The sequence below is a fragment of the Lissotriton helveticus genome, chromosome 4_1 (assembly GCF_964261635.1).
Source record: "Lissotriton helveticus chromosome 4_1, aLisHel1.1, whole genome shotgun sequence".
In the NCBI taxonomy this organism is placed as follows: Eukaryota; Metazoa; Chordata; class Amphibia; order Caudata; family Salamandridae; genus Lissotriton; species Lissotriton helveticus.
The window spans coordinates 827,119,210-827,136,588 of record NC_136063.1 but is presented as its reverse complement, the minus strand read 5'-3'; positions in this window follow the sequence as shown (position 1 = coordinate 827,136,588).

The following is a 17,379-nucleotide window of genomic DNA, read 5'->3' as shown; positions in this document are numbered from 1 at the left end:
GACTTGCCCCTGGCACAAGAGTTTTTGGTGCAAGGGGGAGGCTCATTATGAACCTCTGTTAAAACTGCAAACCTGTTACCTTGAAGAATGTGAGGAGCTATTATAGTTTGTTCAGTGTCACACTCACGATCACCAAGGTTAGACCCTGCCACAGGAGTAGGAGATTCACTCAACTCATTAGGGCATACCTCTAGAAGGATGTCTAGATTTTCCTGAGTTTTCTGCTTCCGTTTGGCTTTAAACATAGCCGGTATTTTTGGTAGCTGATTGGAGACGTTGATTATGGCCAGGTTGTCCCCAGCCTTGTCTAACTCAGGATACACAGTTTGATTAGTGTCAAGGATTTCCCTGCACTCCTCCACAAGTATATCGATGCGGTCAATTACATCGCCAGTGGCAGAGTAATTCGCCCTCTTGCCTATTCTTTTCTTCTCACAAAGCTTTTGGACATTGTCTGACCCATTTCCCCCCTCCATCAATTTTCGTTTCCCCATGTAGCCTGTTGAGGTAGAATGGGTGGCTGTACTGTTATAATATTATGTAGTCCAATTTTAAACCGATATTTGATAGAAGGGTCAAATCTCTTACTGTTAGATATCAGGATGTTAGCGAAGTGGCCCGTCCCGTACTCCTCCGTCCCCGGACGGCCACAGATGGCCCGCCCTCTGCCCGGGCTCAGCCCGGCGCCACCCACGCACGTCCCGCGGGCCGGGAGGCTTCTGCTCTTTGTTGGCGCCTCCGGGCACTGTGGTGACGTCCCAGGTGCGCCTCTGCCACTGGGGCACCTGGGAGTTGTGGTTCTCGCTGGCCGTTCACCTCACGGCGTGCTAAGCGCTGGAGTTGGTAGAGCGCTGGAGCTGGTGTGCTGCCGGTTACTGGTCTGAGCCGTTCCCGTCACGGCGGTAAGTTTCCCTGCTGCCCCCACAGAGCGCTCGGCGCTCCGCTCTTTGTTGGCGCCTCCGGGCGCTGTGGTGACGTCCCAGGTGCGCCTCTGCCACTGGGGCACCTGGGAGTTGTGGTTCTCGCTGGCCGTTCACCTCACGGCGTGCTAAGCGCTGGAGTTGGTAGAGCGCTGGAGCGCTGGAGCTGGTGTGCTGCCGGTTACTGGTCTGAGCCGTTCCCGTCACGGCAGTAAGTTTCCCTGCAAATCCTTTTCACTAATCGAGCACCAGATCATCAGATATGTTCACAAGCTGATTCACTGGGACTGTCGGCTGTCTCATAGCACTCCCCATAATTATTTCACGAGGGGACAGTCATGTTCTTTTGTCTGGGATACTTCTCAAACTCATCAACACCAGAGGCAATGTATTAGTGACGTAGATGCACATACCTTTGCCAACCGGGATTTTATGGTGCTGTTTATTTTCTCAACCACTCCTGACACCTCAGGGTGATAAGCACAATGCAATTTTTGCTCAATCTGTAAAGTGGCACAAAGCATTCACCCCACTTATTGAAGTGTGTTCCTCTATCTGATTCCAACGAGACTGGAAATGCAAATCTTGGGATTAATTCTCTAAGCAACAGTTTAGCAACAGATAGGCTGTCATTTCGTCGCATAGAGTATGCTTCAACCCAATGTGAAAACAGACACACAATTGCAAGGACATATTTTAATCCATTACAAGGAGGCATTTCTATGAAATTCAACTGCATGCGGGTAAAAGGATCTCCCAACCTTCCTATTTGATCCATGCTAACCACTGTTTTACTTCCTGCATTTTGTTGCTGACATGTTATACATCTCTGGCACAGACTCTCTGCAATGGCTCTGAATTTGGTGTTGTACCATGTCTGTCTAAAAAGTCGCATTATAGCATCTCTACCTACATGAGTTGGTCCATGGAAGACTCCTGCCATCGGTGACAGCAGACTTTCTGGCAAAACAGGTCTTCCATCTGTATAAACCCACACTTCGTCTTCAGGTCTGTGTGCACATCCTGATTTAATCCACTCTTCCCTTTCTGCCTGGGTAATGGATTCTTCAAACTCTCTAATCTCTTCCCATGTTTCAACAATTGAAAACATTAGTCTGCATTCAGATTCATCATATTGTTCTTTCAAGGATTCCCCATTGAACGAATATGAATTAGGAGCACAGTAGTGTGCAGTTTTGTCAGCCTATCTATTGCCAACTGTCACATAATCATGTCCAGATTGATTTGCCAAACATTTTACCACTGAAATTTGAGCTGGCAGTTCTAGTGCTATCAATAGTTTCTTCACACACTCTCCATTTCGTTTCCATATTGCAGCACATCCTAGTGAGTGCAATCAATTCTGCCACTTGTGCCGAATTTACTTCTTTCAACCATGATGCTTCAACAACACCCATCACCGCACAGATCGCATATGCAGCTCGGAAGGTACCGCCAGAGTCTCTCAAGCATGATCCACCCACAAACAAAACATGGTCAGTTTCTGGCAATGGAGTGTCCTGTATATCAGGACTCGGCTTTGTACATAAATCAGTCACGTCAAGACAATCATGGTCTGCTTCTTCCACAACCACTTCGCAACTTGGAAGCAGCATCCAAGTAGCTGGATTCAGACTCATGCATCTTGTTACAGTCACATTTTCCGTACCTTGTATCACTTGCTCATATTTTGTAAAGTGACTGCTTGTAAGAGGCTGTGTACGCCTTTGCGGGTAACATAATTTCAACAGATTGTGGCATATACACTTTCAATGGATGGCGCATTACAACTGTCTCACTCTGTTCCAAACTCACACATGTTGCAGCGAGCGCTTTTAGACATCCAGGTAAAGCCACACTACAAGATCCAATGTGGCTGAAAAATATGCGGCGTGCTGTTTCATGCATTTGTGTCAGAACGGAAAGTGCAGAACCGTCTCATTCACTGCAAAATAGACTAAAACTCTTGTTAAAGTCAGACATTCCCAATGCTGGAGCTCGACACAAGCTGTCTCACAGTTCAAGAAATGAACGCATGCATTTTTTATCCATATGTACAGGATCAGACACATCTTTGTGTGTCAGCCTTTGCAAGGACTTGGCTATCAGTGAAAAGCTTGGTATCCACTGCCTGCAATATCCAACGGTCCTTAAGAACATTCAAACTTCAATTTGTGTACTCTGTGGATTCATCTGCAATGTGGCATTGATCCAATCTTGAGATACTTTTCTGATTCCTTTTTCAATGTGATGTGCCAAATATAGTACTTGTCTCTGACAACATTGTATCTTTGCTGGCGATACTTTTTTCTCACTTACTGCCAAATGGTGCCGTAGAGTAATTGTATCAGTAACACAAGCCTCTTTGGTTCCTGAAGCAACCAGCAAGTCATCAATGTACTGCACCAGCACAGAGTGATTAGGCATTACCAATGACTCCAAATTTCTTTTTAAAATCTGATTGAAGATTTAGAGGCTATCAGTATACCCTTGTGGAACTCTGCACCATGCCAAGACACTGTCTCCGAACCGGAATGCAAATAAATATTGGCTATCCGGATGTAAGGGAATTGAGAAAAAAGCTTGACACAAATCAATCACTGAGAACCATTTTGCTTCACATGGAATCTGATAATGAATCACAGATGGGTTTGGCACTATTGGACAATAAGATTAATTTTCCAAAGGTCCTGAACTATTCTATATTTCTCGTTGGGCTTGCGTTTGCCTATGAAAGGCAAATTGCATGGACTCCCTAATATTTCTCTCAGAATACCTTGTTCAATCAATGTTTCAATCAAAGGGGTTATTCCAGAAACTGTCTCAGGACTCAAATTATATGCTGGAGTTCTCTGGAATTCTGCATTTGGTTTTACATTAATTTGAATTGGAGCTACACCTCTCATCAGACCAATGTCTTTACCTGTAAAACTCCACACATCAGGCAAAACTGCATCTTTCAATTCAACTGGCAAATCGAGGATATAAACTATTTACTACCAGCTCTTGTTGAGCCATTTTAAACACCACATCTTCATCTTTCAAATGGAATTCTATTCCATCTGGTGTACAATAAATGGAACAGTTCATTTTGCACAACAAACCTTGTCCTAACAGGTTAATTAGATTGGTATGACACACCACAAATGTGTGTAAATCTTAAAAACTTCAAATTTGTACTTTCTTAGGTCTGGTCACTGGGGTTGAGATCAATTTATTTGATACTCCTACAACTTGGATACTTTCTCCTGAGAGGGTAAGGTTTGGGATTTCCACAGTTCTCACAGTGGAACGGGTAGCACCATAGTCTACAAGGAACGAAATAGACTTTCTCGCCATCACATAGGGGCCATTCTGGTCTACCACTAAGAATGCACCAAGCATGCATTCCTCTCCCCCCTCATGCACCGTCAGTGAGATGCATCCATATCGTTCCCATCCATCTGTAACTAAAATTGTGAAGACACCTGTATATTTGAATTCATTTGATCATTTGTATGGAAACCCATATTCGTATTGTATTTTTGCACTTGTCCATTCATATTTTGCGTAGGAGCTTGAGGTTTTCTTTGACCCTGTCCTCTATCTACCGACATCTGCTGATTCTACTGATTCATTATTTCATTACCCATTTGCGACTGCCTCAATCCATCTACTCCTGGCTCTATTGTCTGCGCACCTCCTTTATTTGTCAGAATATTTCTACACTTGTGCCTCCAACACCCAAACTTGCCGCACCCGGAAACATCTTCATTTCTGCTAGATTAATTTCCTCGACCTCTCCCTGGTGGCATCAAATTTGGCACAGGATTTATCACTACACCTCTCATTCCAGTTGTAGTCTGGCCATTTCCCTGAAATGCTCCTGGAAAATCCGTTGCTGCTTTTAGATGAGCCAACATCAGTTTCTCCTTTAAATTTTTGTGATGCAAATCAATGCCATCTCCACAGTATTTTGCAAAACGAAGTATCTCATCAATCGACTTACTCTGCCAACAAATCAAATGCTGATGAATAATGTCACTTACTTCTGGCCTCAAACTATACAGAAACCGATACACAAACTCCCATATCTTTCTCAGCGACATTCTCAATCCCACTTTACTGTTTGAATGCCTCTCATAATTTGCATGAACTGACTCCTTCAATTCTGCAGTGGTCCTATCTGTTTTCACCCAATCCGTCTCTTTTGGCGAAATTTTCCCTTTCAAATAGGTAATAACCTGATTATATTTTTTCAAGACTTCATCTGATGGTGCTCCTGTTTTCCTATCTCTTGGATACTCTTCTTTTGGCCAATCTACAGCAATTTTGCATTCAACCCACTACTCGTCGGGACCAGAATGTCAAACAAAGCAAATAGATCTTTCTACAAAACTTTCGAAACCTTAACAAACCTTTCCACTTGCTTGTACCACTCAAGAAGTTTTTTTCTCAACCTGGGAAAATAATTTGTCAATTACAATATATCCAATCTAGGCCACGGAACATGAACAACCCCTCCTCCTGGCACCTCTCTTTATAGGATATACCGTTGGATTTACCTCCCCCTTTTCTGCCTCTCTCACAGGATACAGAGGTAAAAGTACTGTTGCATCCTCTTTCTGTTTAGCCCATTAGCCTTCCCATCTATCCACTTCACTCCAACGCATTAGAGGGTTAATCAACTCTTTAATCTGTAATCGTTTTCCTGAGACATTTAAACTTTTAAATCCTTGTCACTAAAATCCAATTGATATGTATTTTGTAAAGCCTTCAACTTGTCTATGTCAACTCCATAATAAATATTTTTTCGCTTTTCGGGTAATAGCCTTACACATAAAGAGTAGCTCTTCATCCAAATATTTAGTTAATCTCTCTGGATTTATGGTTCCCAATATCATTTCTTCTATTTACAACTCTAGTTTGCTCACATCTATGCCCAAATCTCGAGAAGAATTACTGTATGCTACAACCAGGTGCAGTTTCCCTTATCCATTCATCAAGTTCTTCTGGGGAAGGTCCCAAGGATGTATCTTGTTCTGATCTTTGTAATCCCTCATTAGTTCCACCAGTCTTTAACGCTCCGGATGACGGTGACAACAATATTTCCATCTGCAACATCCTTCTCGAATCCATTTGTAAACCTCTTTTTGGGGTTTCAATTGACCTGTCTGAAATTTGAATCAATGACTCCAACTGTCCTTCCGTGTTTGAATTTCTTCTACTATTACCTTTAACCCACTCTGGTTATTCCCATTTCTTTTTGCCATTCCCTGATCTTTCACACCCACAGTTATCTCCGAAACAGTGTGAGTTTCACTCATATTTCTATTGGGGACTGTTATAGCATGAACTTGTGGAACTCCTTGTCCATCATTATATAACGGAACAATGGGACCTATAGTTACTGTAACAAATAAAGCATCTGGATGATTTGGCATTATTATTCTCTGCAAACCTTCTCTATCTGGGGTCTGATTTTGATTTAAAAATGTCTTCCTATGTGTCGGATCTAAACCTACTATGGGGGCTTTGGTTGTAATCCTACATAGGAACTTGTCTCTACATTGTTCTGCTCTTCATGATAAGGTGGAGGTCTATTCAGTAACAATTAATTCATAAATTTATCATCTACACTGTCAATTCCTTTACCAGTTAAGTCAGTGTCTCTAGACTTCAACGGCTCAATATGTTTCTTCTTCTCTTTGCATTTCTCTCCTACTTTGGTCTCAGCTGGCTACCATTACTGCATACATTCATTCCCCCTCAGCTACATCCTTTCTACACATCCTTTTCTGTGCATCCCATTTTGCTTCAGCATATTGACTTACGGTATTCCTATACTTACTCTGATTTTTCTCCTTTTCCCACTTATAGGCTTCATGTTCCCATTCCTCGAGAGCTTCATAGTGCATAGGTCCAGGATTGGGTCTCAAATCATTCATCTGTTTCCTTACATTTTCCAAAACTCAGGTATTAGAGATTCCAAATTCTGGGAATGCTAAATTACCATCTCGCTCAGTGTATTTCATCCAGTTCTCGAACCAAGTGCACATATGATATCCTTTCTCTAATGTATTGACAAAGCAGGCGCTCCTTCCAGAGCCACATGAATTCCTTCCCTAAATGGTATAGACTCATCTTTTCGAAACAAAGTTTTCAACAGTTTAAAATCCTTCATTATTCTTCTACGTTTAATCCAAAACTTTACGAAAAAGACTTCAACAATTTATTTTCCGTATTATGATTCTCTACCACCAATCAAAGGTTGTTCTTGTATTCCAATGCCAGCGCGGCTTCTCAGCAACCGACCAATACCAGCATGGCACCTAATAATGTCAGCCTAACTCTTCACTGTGACTGATCCTCCCTTTACAATGTTGTTCTTTGTCTTTTACAAAGTCTTTCCAACAAAACAAGCAACATAAAACAGCTATGTCTGCTCAACTAAAAGAAAACGGTAGAACCATACAATCTGAGCAGTTTTCTTTCGCTTCCAGCAAAATCTAGACCAGCACAATTTCACCCTCACTAAGTCAGAATCTTCAAGATTTCCCCAAATGTGCTTCCTGAAGAAACCTAAAAAAGTTTCACTTGTCACGCTTCAAGCTTCCCTATGTTAGCATTGGCAAAGACTATGCACAGTACTCACTTCCACAGCAGACAGACACTCTTAGTGTATGCCACACTAAGACAACCCATAGGCTTTATCCCGGGATCCTAGGTCATCGGCGGACCCGCTTACTTCCATTAAGGTCAAAGACGGACCACAACATGAAACACTAATAAACAAACTTTCCTGTAGTCGGTCAAAAGTCAATTTATACCATTCCGATTTGTCAAACCTTACAATTTTTTAAAACCCATCAGTGTAAAACATCACTAGTTATTACTTTTAACTCTGTCTCTTCATAACCCAGTATATTTAGTCAAATAGACCATCCGATAATGCTACCAGAAAACTGACGCAGCTGAAGTCGTGGGTGTTTTATTTCTCTTATCTCTCTAATTAAATTACATGAGATACATTTTACCACCACATTTCGTACTCATACTCAGCTACCACAACAGTACAATATCACAGAGTGTTAAGAAGGACACTGGATTATTAATTTAGTCAAAATCCTTTATCTACATGACACAGAATAATTTTACACTAAGCTACATCATTTAGAATGTACAAGAGAATAAGAACACAACACCTCTCCCTTCTGTCAAAATAATTAAACAAAAATTAAAAATAAAAGATGAAAATACATACAACACAATAGTATATATCGAGTTTATATAATATAATGATGTTATGAAGTTGCTAACAATATAATCCTTCAGCCATAAAGGAGCCATCCTCTTCCTCAACGAATGACGATAAAAATCAGGTTCGTCACTCAAAGAGGAATTTTGAGAAGAATCACAGTTGTTTGGAATGTCATATATTGAAGTAGTATTAGTACCAGATACAATATTTTGGAAAATGTTAGGTTCACCATTCACCTGAGAATCTGAAACAACATCAGAACTTTCAATATCTAGATCATCCGGCATCCAAATATGGTTAACTAAGGAATCTGAAAAAATAGGTTTACACTTTGCAATTCTAGATAAATTCCAAACTTTACCATCACTAACCCTTACCGCATTAAGTAGCACTTCAGCTACCTGAGTAGGTTCAGTAAATGTTGATTCACCTTTATGAATCCATCCTGGTTTTTTAAGTCATACCCAAACACCAATATTTATTACGAAATCCTTGGTATCATGTTTTGCATCACAGTTAGCCTTGCTTCTATTATGCATGAGTTCCATAGGTGAGCAAATTTCATCCTTGGACCAAGGTTGTACAGTGTTAGAAAATAACCATGTAGGAATTGCTTTGATGCAAGGATTCCTACCTTTCATGAGTACAAAAGGTGGGAATCCAGTGGATTTATTGACAGTAACACGGTAAATCCACACTGTTTTCCCTATTTGAGTAGGCCAATGGATTCCATTGTCAGAGATTAAACATGAAGAAATACCTTCAGTCATAGATTTTTCATCCAAAAATTGCAAAACAGAGTTATAGTGTCAGCATTCTCAGCAATTTTGACAACTGGTCACCTTGAAAATAAATCAATTATAACAATAAGAAAGTAATGAGATCCATCAGAGCCACTAATAGGTCCCATAATATCAATAGCAATGGTTTCCCACAGATTTTTGGGTAATAGCCCCTTAGACATAGATGGACGTAGTGTCTGCAAGGATTTATCCGAAGAGGAACACGGAATACAATCCCTCACAATTTTTTAAATTTGAGAATCACTTCCCGGCCACCAAAATAACCCCTTCACAATGGCCTTAGTTCTGATAATTCCAGGATGACCTTCATGACAAAGATCAATGATACATTTACGCAAACTTTCAGGAGGAATTATCCTTTCGCCTCTTAAAAGAGTATTGTGAGAAAGAGACAACTCTGACCTAACCTCCCAAAAAGGCCTGTGGAAAGTATTCAAAAGTTCTTTTTTTTTAGGCAAACCATTAATAACAAAAGAAGAAACAGATTTGAGAAGAATATCATATTCCTTGTCCCATTCTTCTCAGTCAATAGCAGGAAAACCATCACCATGGACAAACGCTACTTGCAACTCATTCCATTCATTATTCTCACATTCCTCAAGCATCATGACATTCTTGATGAAAAATCGGCAACCACATTGTTCTTTCCTGGAACGTAAATTACATTATAAATAACATTTTGCATCCTGATAGATATCCTGGCTAGTCTTGCTGAAGCAGTAATGACAACCTCCGTAGTTAAAATCTTCACTAAAGGCTTATGGTCACAACGGAGAGTACACATCTTGCCCCAGATAAAGGGTTTAAAATGTTCCAATGCCCATGCGCATGCTAGCGCTTCTTTCTCTATAATTGGGTACTTCTCTTCACAAGGAGACAAAGATCTTGACTAATGGGCAATGGTATGTTCTTGACCCTGATTGTCTATTTGTGATAAAATGGCACCAAGGCCTTTGTTGCTAGCATCAGTAGTAATTATATTATTCAGTGAGGGATTGAAACTATGAAGAACAGACGTATGTGCAATATCATGTTTGATGACTCTAAAAACATTGTCACACGCTGGTGACCAATTAAATGTACAATTTTTCTTTTTTGAACAATATTCCGCCATACCTAAAAAAGAACGAACATCGTCCTTACAAGTAGGTACAGGAGCGTCAGAAATAGCAGATACTAGTGAAGGTTTGGGTTTGGCACCATTCTCATCTATAAGAGCCCAAGTAAGTGACACTTGTTTGGCAAACTGTCGTCTTGAAAAAAAAACCACCTTGTTCTTTGCTAAAAAGATGAAACATCAAACGCTGAAAAACAGCCGCAGTAGAAGCTAACCTGGAGGGCATACGCTTATACTGAAAACACCCAAACGGGGTGATGAAGGATGTTAATTTCATAGATTCAGGTGATAAAGAAATCTGATGATAGGCGGACAACAGGTCAATGGTGGAAAACCACTTAGCATTGTTCAAACTGGAAACCATCTCATTGATTTTTGGTAATGGAAATTTATCTACAACAATGTTGTTATTTAAATGTCTTAAATCTACACAGAGGTGAATTTTACCATTACTTCGTCTCGCTACGACAATCAGAGAAATCCAATCGGAGGCTTCAATTGGCTCAATAATATCAGCAGAGACTAATTTATCTAGTTCCTTACAATCTTCATCTCTCACTAAGATAGGGATATTACGACATTTATGTACCTTGGGAGAAGAATCCTGTTTTAAAATGAATTTGTGTTCAAAATCTTTAAGGTTATTTAAGTTGTTACTGAAAACCCTAGGAAATAGTTTTAGAATTTCTTTACCAACTTCATTGATCTCCTCTACCACCAGGACCTGCTCCTTACTATTCGGGTCCAGAATAGTGTGTAATTGTTTTTGATCAAACCAACACAAAACTGGTGGGCCTTTTTTAGCAATATACAATTTCCCTCTACACTCTACCTTTAAACTTAAAAACAAACCAGCGATAACCAATTAGATCAATGGCTTCACCTCCATATTCTTCAGGGTGAATGTCAGGTTCCAATAACTGACATCCAACTTTATGTACAAATGAAGATTTCAAAGCTCTTCATTAATAATAGTGTAGGAGGAGCCGGAATCAGCATACATTTTTACTTCTACACCTCCATTTTCCATTAAGCATATAGGTTAATTAACACAAGACTCATCTCTAATATTCAGTACTAACTTAATATGTACATTCATAACTAAACCACCATCTTCTCCTGTATCATCGTCAGTTTCATCAGTAATAAGATGAGTATCCTCATCCATGTTGCTTACAAATTTAACATTGTTCGTCTTCCTTTTACAAGCTTTGCGAAAGGAATTGGTTTTGCTCATCTTTAGGAAGCTCTTAAACCTTTGTAGAGAGGCACTAACATCTGCATAATCTCTGCATCCGCTGCTGCCAGCTATTTCTGCTCTAGTGACTTGCTCACTTTCTCTAGAAGCGCTTAGAGACCGGTTGGTGATTTGCGCTATATAAAAATTATATAACATAACATAACAAATGACCTTTAAGTCCACAATTGGTGCATTTAGCTTTGAATGCAGGACTATACTTACTATCAGCCAGATCTTGCAGACTACCACATCTGTAACATTTTGGTTCGGTTCCCAAACTTGATTTAGATTTATTATATGAACATTTAGCACCAGAATTGTCTTTAGAATACAAAGATGATTTCTTTTTTTCATTCACTTTACTTACAACCTCGCAAGAACTACTGTCTTGTTTAAGGTCATTTGCACATCTGCCAGAGATTTCGGCTTTACATACAATAGCAAGGATATCATCAAGAGAGGAATCACCATTTATCCAAAGCCTATCTTGAATGGTAGGATTATAAGGATGCATGACTATTTGATCTCTAATGAACACCAACTTTGCAATCTAAAGCCAACTTTTAAGTTCAACAAGGTAATGATCGATACTTTCATCTTTATTCTGTTTCCTAGAAAATAATTTATATCTGGTTACTCCAATACAAACCTTGGGTGCAAAATAGGTATCCAGATGAAGTAAAGCTAAAGCATAAACATTTAAGTCACCTGGAAAACAAGGTTTTGTCATGCCTTCAAATACTTTTAGTCCAACGGGACCTAAAAAGTGCAAAACAGTCTTTATTTTTTTAATAGCTAACATTTTTCCATCTTCATCCAAGGCATCAATGTAGTTACTGAAATAAGGTTTCCATTCAAGCCACTTTAAGGGAGGTTCTGTTCCAGAAACACAAAACGGCTGAGGAGGGTGGATGTTCTAAGTTTGATGACTCATGATGTAGTTCCTTTAATACTATCTCCAGAGATTAAATATTAGTTGGTTAATGAAGAAGATGAATAATGAGTATACACTCTAGTATAATTAGAAAAGTATTTGGGTAGTACTCCAAGTAAAATTAGCAACAATAAGTAAAAGGAATTACTGGTCAATGTCCCTTAGAGAAGATAAATGTCCCTTTCAACAAATGTTGAAAAATCAGATTGCTGCCAAAATGCCGGTATCGAAGACTTTACCTTCCGTTGTGAATTTCGGATAGTCCAGACAAAATCTGTCAATACATTTTAAAAAACTCCAACATTCAAAATGGCCGTAGCGTCGGGTCACATTGTGTGACCTAAGTGGATACGCACGTATCGCGTTGACTCCCCTGGATACACACATATTGTGTCAGTAACAGGAGGACGGAAGCCGAAGTAGCCGTTGCTGAGATCGCGCAGGTCAATGAGTTCTTCAGTTGCTTGGGGAGGTGGAGCGAGGTAAATGGGAGCTTGAGCAGGTAAGCAAAAGCAGAGTGTTTACATTTTTGGATGGCCCGTACTCACGTAAATAGCAAAACCTTCCTCATCCGCAACAATCGAATCGTCAATGGTATAGCACAACTCTCAGTTCATAGTGAAAAGGTCAAGTTCACAAATTCTTCCCAGAAGCTAAAAAAAAATACTGTCAAAATCGATTTAAAAAAAATTATCCAAACTTCTTTGCGTGGGTGCGATGCTCCTCAACGCCGCGTCGCCAGTGTTAAGAAGGACACTGGATTATTAATTTAGCCAAAATCCTTTATTAAGGTCGAGGAGCTGAACCGACATCTGGCAGCTTCATCAGCTAACATCAACTGTCTAACTTGAAACAATACATTCTAAATGACAGCAAGGAATTCTACATGACACAGAATAATTCAACACTAAGCTACATCATTTAGAATGTACAAGAGAATAAGAACACAGCACAGAGTTTGGCCCATATAAGCTCTACATCACTAATTTCAATCCAACCAGAGACTATAAGGATCATCCAATGGATCTTTTGATTGAGCTAATAGGGACTCAGATAATCAGAGACAGATGGCCACACCTTCATGAGGTGCTGGAATAAAGAAGTACGTTCATAAAAAGCTTAATAGACATAAAATATTTAATGACTATGCACTAAGAAATGACATAGGCAAGAATAGTTATAACAAGCAAATCTTTATCTGGGCTCCAAGATGAATGGTCAAGGCACAAAAAACACATTAAATTAATTTAATTTTAGTTATCAATTGCATACAGGTAAAATCACAATACATCACAGATCAGAGCAAACTACATCTCAAAATAATACCCGATGAGACAGAGAGAGAGAGAGAGAGAGAGAGAGAGAGAGCATAATGCAATATCAGAATGCAATCAAGAGTCATACAAACTAAAGAATTGGTTGCATTATCAGGAACGGGGGTCTCAAGGTGAACCCTGAAGGACGCTAGAGCACAGCATGCAATAGCCAGAGTGATTCAACCCTTCATTCAAAAGGTTTAGCCTGCTCAACTTCACCAGCTGGCACAGCGCAGGGAAAAACCGGAAAGTTCAGTTCAGGGAAATCAGAGTTCAGACCGATGACATGTCAGGCCTATAGGAAATTTTTCAAGAAAGCCAGCCACAGTCCTTTTCCCACAGGGCAATTATACTTCCAATCGGTCATAGTTCCTTCCCACAAAAGTATCTTTTGTGCAGTTTGCATGATTTCTATTGGCCAAAGTCTATGGTCTATCCATGGGATGATCATTACCTTACCAAAAATGATCCGGAAATTATATGTAATGCCATTATCCAATTTTCATTATTCTACTAAAAGTTCAATTTCATTCCTCCTCAGAATTAGGAAGTTCATTTGTATCTTATCATGTCCATTTCCAAGCGCTCTCTTCTTCTGAGCTTGCAACAAAGTCGACACAATTTTGTATTAGCAGAGAAGATGTCCTTTATTCGAAAACTAGAGAAAGAAACTTCAGCAAAAGTTCTTACAGTTGGCAGTGAAGTCATGTCGGCATATTCCAGTCTTATTCGAAGGAAATTATGAAAAATGCATTTTAAGGCCTATGTAAAAGCCTGATAAACATTACTATATACTGAAAGGTATCAAACATTTAATTGAATAACGATGATTCTATTTCTATTGCCATTATACTGTTTATTGAAACTAACATGCAAACACCATTTTATCTTCTAATTAGGCATATAAATGCAACATTGTTGAATTTTCAGCATGTGACAGACTCCACCTTCTTTTGCCAATAATACATCTAAAGCAAGTCTATTTTGCAAAACCATAGATCTAATAGCAACCATTTCAGTATCAATCACTACAAAACCACCAGCATTATCTGTTGATAATCGATCAACTACTGTACACAGTTTTCAAATTTTATGCAAGTTCAATATTACCCCTACTGACGGTATTATTGCACAGAATATATCACCAAATATTCCCCTTTGGTTACCTGTTAATTTGTTTTCATTGGGTCCATGATCACTATTCACATGGTGTATGTTTAGGAAATACGATTCTCATGTAACAACGTCCATGCCAGTGCTTAGACAATTTATAATAAGCACTTCTCCCACACACAAAATACACTCCTGGAAATACAGGGTCAGAGTCACCCTTTAGTCCCCAACCTCCCTTTATTAGGAAGGTGTGTTCACACTCATTGGAACCAATGAATTTATTATTATATTCAGTCTTTTGTCTTAGTGTGCTCACTCTGAGTGAATTATTCAACAGTTCCTTTATTGATGGACTAAGATTAGATGGAGAGCCAAAATGGCACATAAAAATAGCATTGTCTGAAGCATCTAAGGAAATACTCTCAAAAAAGGTAAGTACCGGGTCAGAAGAAGCAGAAATTGAAGTACTGATGTCAATAGGGGAAACAGCTACATCTTCAGCCTAGAATTCAGGGTAAATGTTTTCAATTGTGTGCTGAAAAACAGCAAAATGTTCTTGAAAAGATATGCAGATGGAGAAATAACCTGAGTGTAGGCTTTGGGAGCAACAAAAGATTGAACAACTGTAAAAATCTCCTTTGGTGCATTGGACGGAACTTCAGCCTGAATAGCAAAGTAGTCTTCTTGAGCCTTATGCAGGGCTTTGTACTCCCTCCAAGCCTCTTTTACAGTTGTTTTTCAAGTTTGCAAGAGCAAATGAAAACCAAGGGGCTGAGGGGCGAGAACTGGCTGAAGATGTGCTGCTCCCTTGTGTAATAATATGGGCGTCCACAGTCAGCCAGTGTTTAAATAGAGAGGCATCACCTTCAAGATCTGTGCTGAGTAACAAAGGATGACTAGAAAGATGTAAAACTAAATAAGAATCATTCACTTTATACTAAGGTCACTTATTGGACAGACGGGGTATAGCAGGGGAGGAAGCAAAATCGGGATAAGGAAATCATCTGACAAGATAGAAGACAATTGTTAACCAATTAATAAATCAGAAATATTGGTAAAAAACCAGATCAAGAGTTCTACTGGTTACACAGATGGGCACACTAACCTCTGACATAAATGTAAGGAATCAAGAGCCTCAACGATACAAGAATTCCTAACACCTAACTCAGAGTTGATATGAATATTAAAATCTCCAAGCATCATAAAATTAGCAAAATGGAGACTACTTGTGGCAATCTCCTCAAGCAGCTCATTCACAAAATTTGCGATGTACCTACGGGTCTGATCAATATGAGTCCCTGAAAAAGAGACATTTGCTGAGCGTTTCATGGAAAAGATAGCCACTTCAAAGGGGGTAGATTGAGATGCTGTAAATGAAGTGCAGACATCTCCAGCAAAGAAGATAATGGTTATAACACCACCTTTGTCTTTGATCTGGTCAATATGTTGAATTTGAAACTTAGGGCGAATCCCTGGAGCAATATCAGGCAAAGAAGAATCTGAGATCCAATCTTGAATAAGAAAAACCACATTCAAATCATTAGATAATACTAAATCATTCACATTTAACGTATGTTTCGGATGCGAGCGCACGTTAATAAGGCAGGCCCTGAAATGTCTGCCTGTCTGAGCAGTGGTGTGCCCAGAAGTATTGAGAACTAAACTAGAATCCTTGCAAGCTAAACGGGGAACGGAGATCCCAGAAGAGGAAATAAAAGTCCTTGCAAAGTAGGCAGGAGACCGGACCTACCAAATTGTTAGGAGTATGTTCGAGAGCACATGGTGAGGCAACATCAAGATCTTTCGATTGGTGAGAGTTATAGTCAAAACTACCCTGCTGAGGGATCCCAAAACAAGCAGCATAGCTGGCGCTATATGCAGGCCGAATGATGATGGATTAAACCCAGATCAGTTGACTGGGGGGGAGTGTTGGATTTGCTCAAGCACTCCGTCCACCATCTCCTTTGGTATCGCATTGTTCGCCCTAAGTTGGCAGGGTATGCCCAGACGTGGGTCCCTTGCTCACTTTGCCACTGGATTCAAGCTAGCCTGGCTGATGATGGCTGATTAGCCAGAAACTGGTCCCAAGATGCTTGTTTCCGGTCCAGGGAAGACATGGCTTGGCCGTTCGGGCTGAACTGTTCCCATGAGACACAGGGTTACACTGATATGCATATGGCCATGTCTGAACTGGGGTGGTGGAGTGAGCTAGAGAATGATGATGGATTAAACCCAGATCAGTTGGCTGGGGGTGAGTGTTTGATTTGCTCAAGCGCTCCGTCCATCATCCCCTTCGGTATCGCTTTGCTGTGCCAACAGCATATCTGCTGTGTGTCCGTGCCATACTGCCAACTAAGTAGGCACTGTGACTTATCTGTGACATAAAAACCTGCCTTCACCATATAGAGAAGGTTGATCTCCTCACCCTTCTGCTGCGATTGATGGGCCACCTCTTTCTCTAATAGTTCTGCTGTGTATGCTGTCAGTGACATAGGTCTAAAAGTGGTTGAGTTCATGGCATCGAGGGAGGGTTTTTTGAGCAGAGGTGGGACTATCACTCATGTATAGTCAGAAGGAACCATACCTATGGAAAGCAAAGAATCAAAAGGCACAGCAAAAAAGGGGCTACTATATCTTTAATAGACAAAAGATATTTCCCAGGACACCAATCCTGTGGGGAACACAGTTGTCTCTGT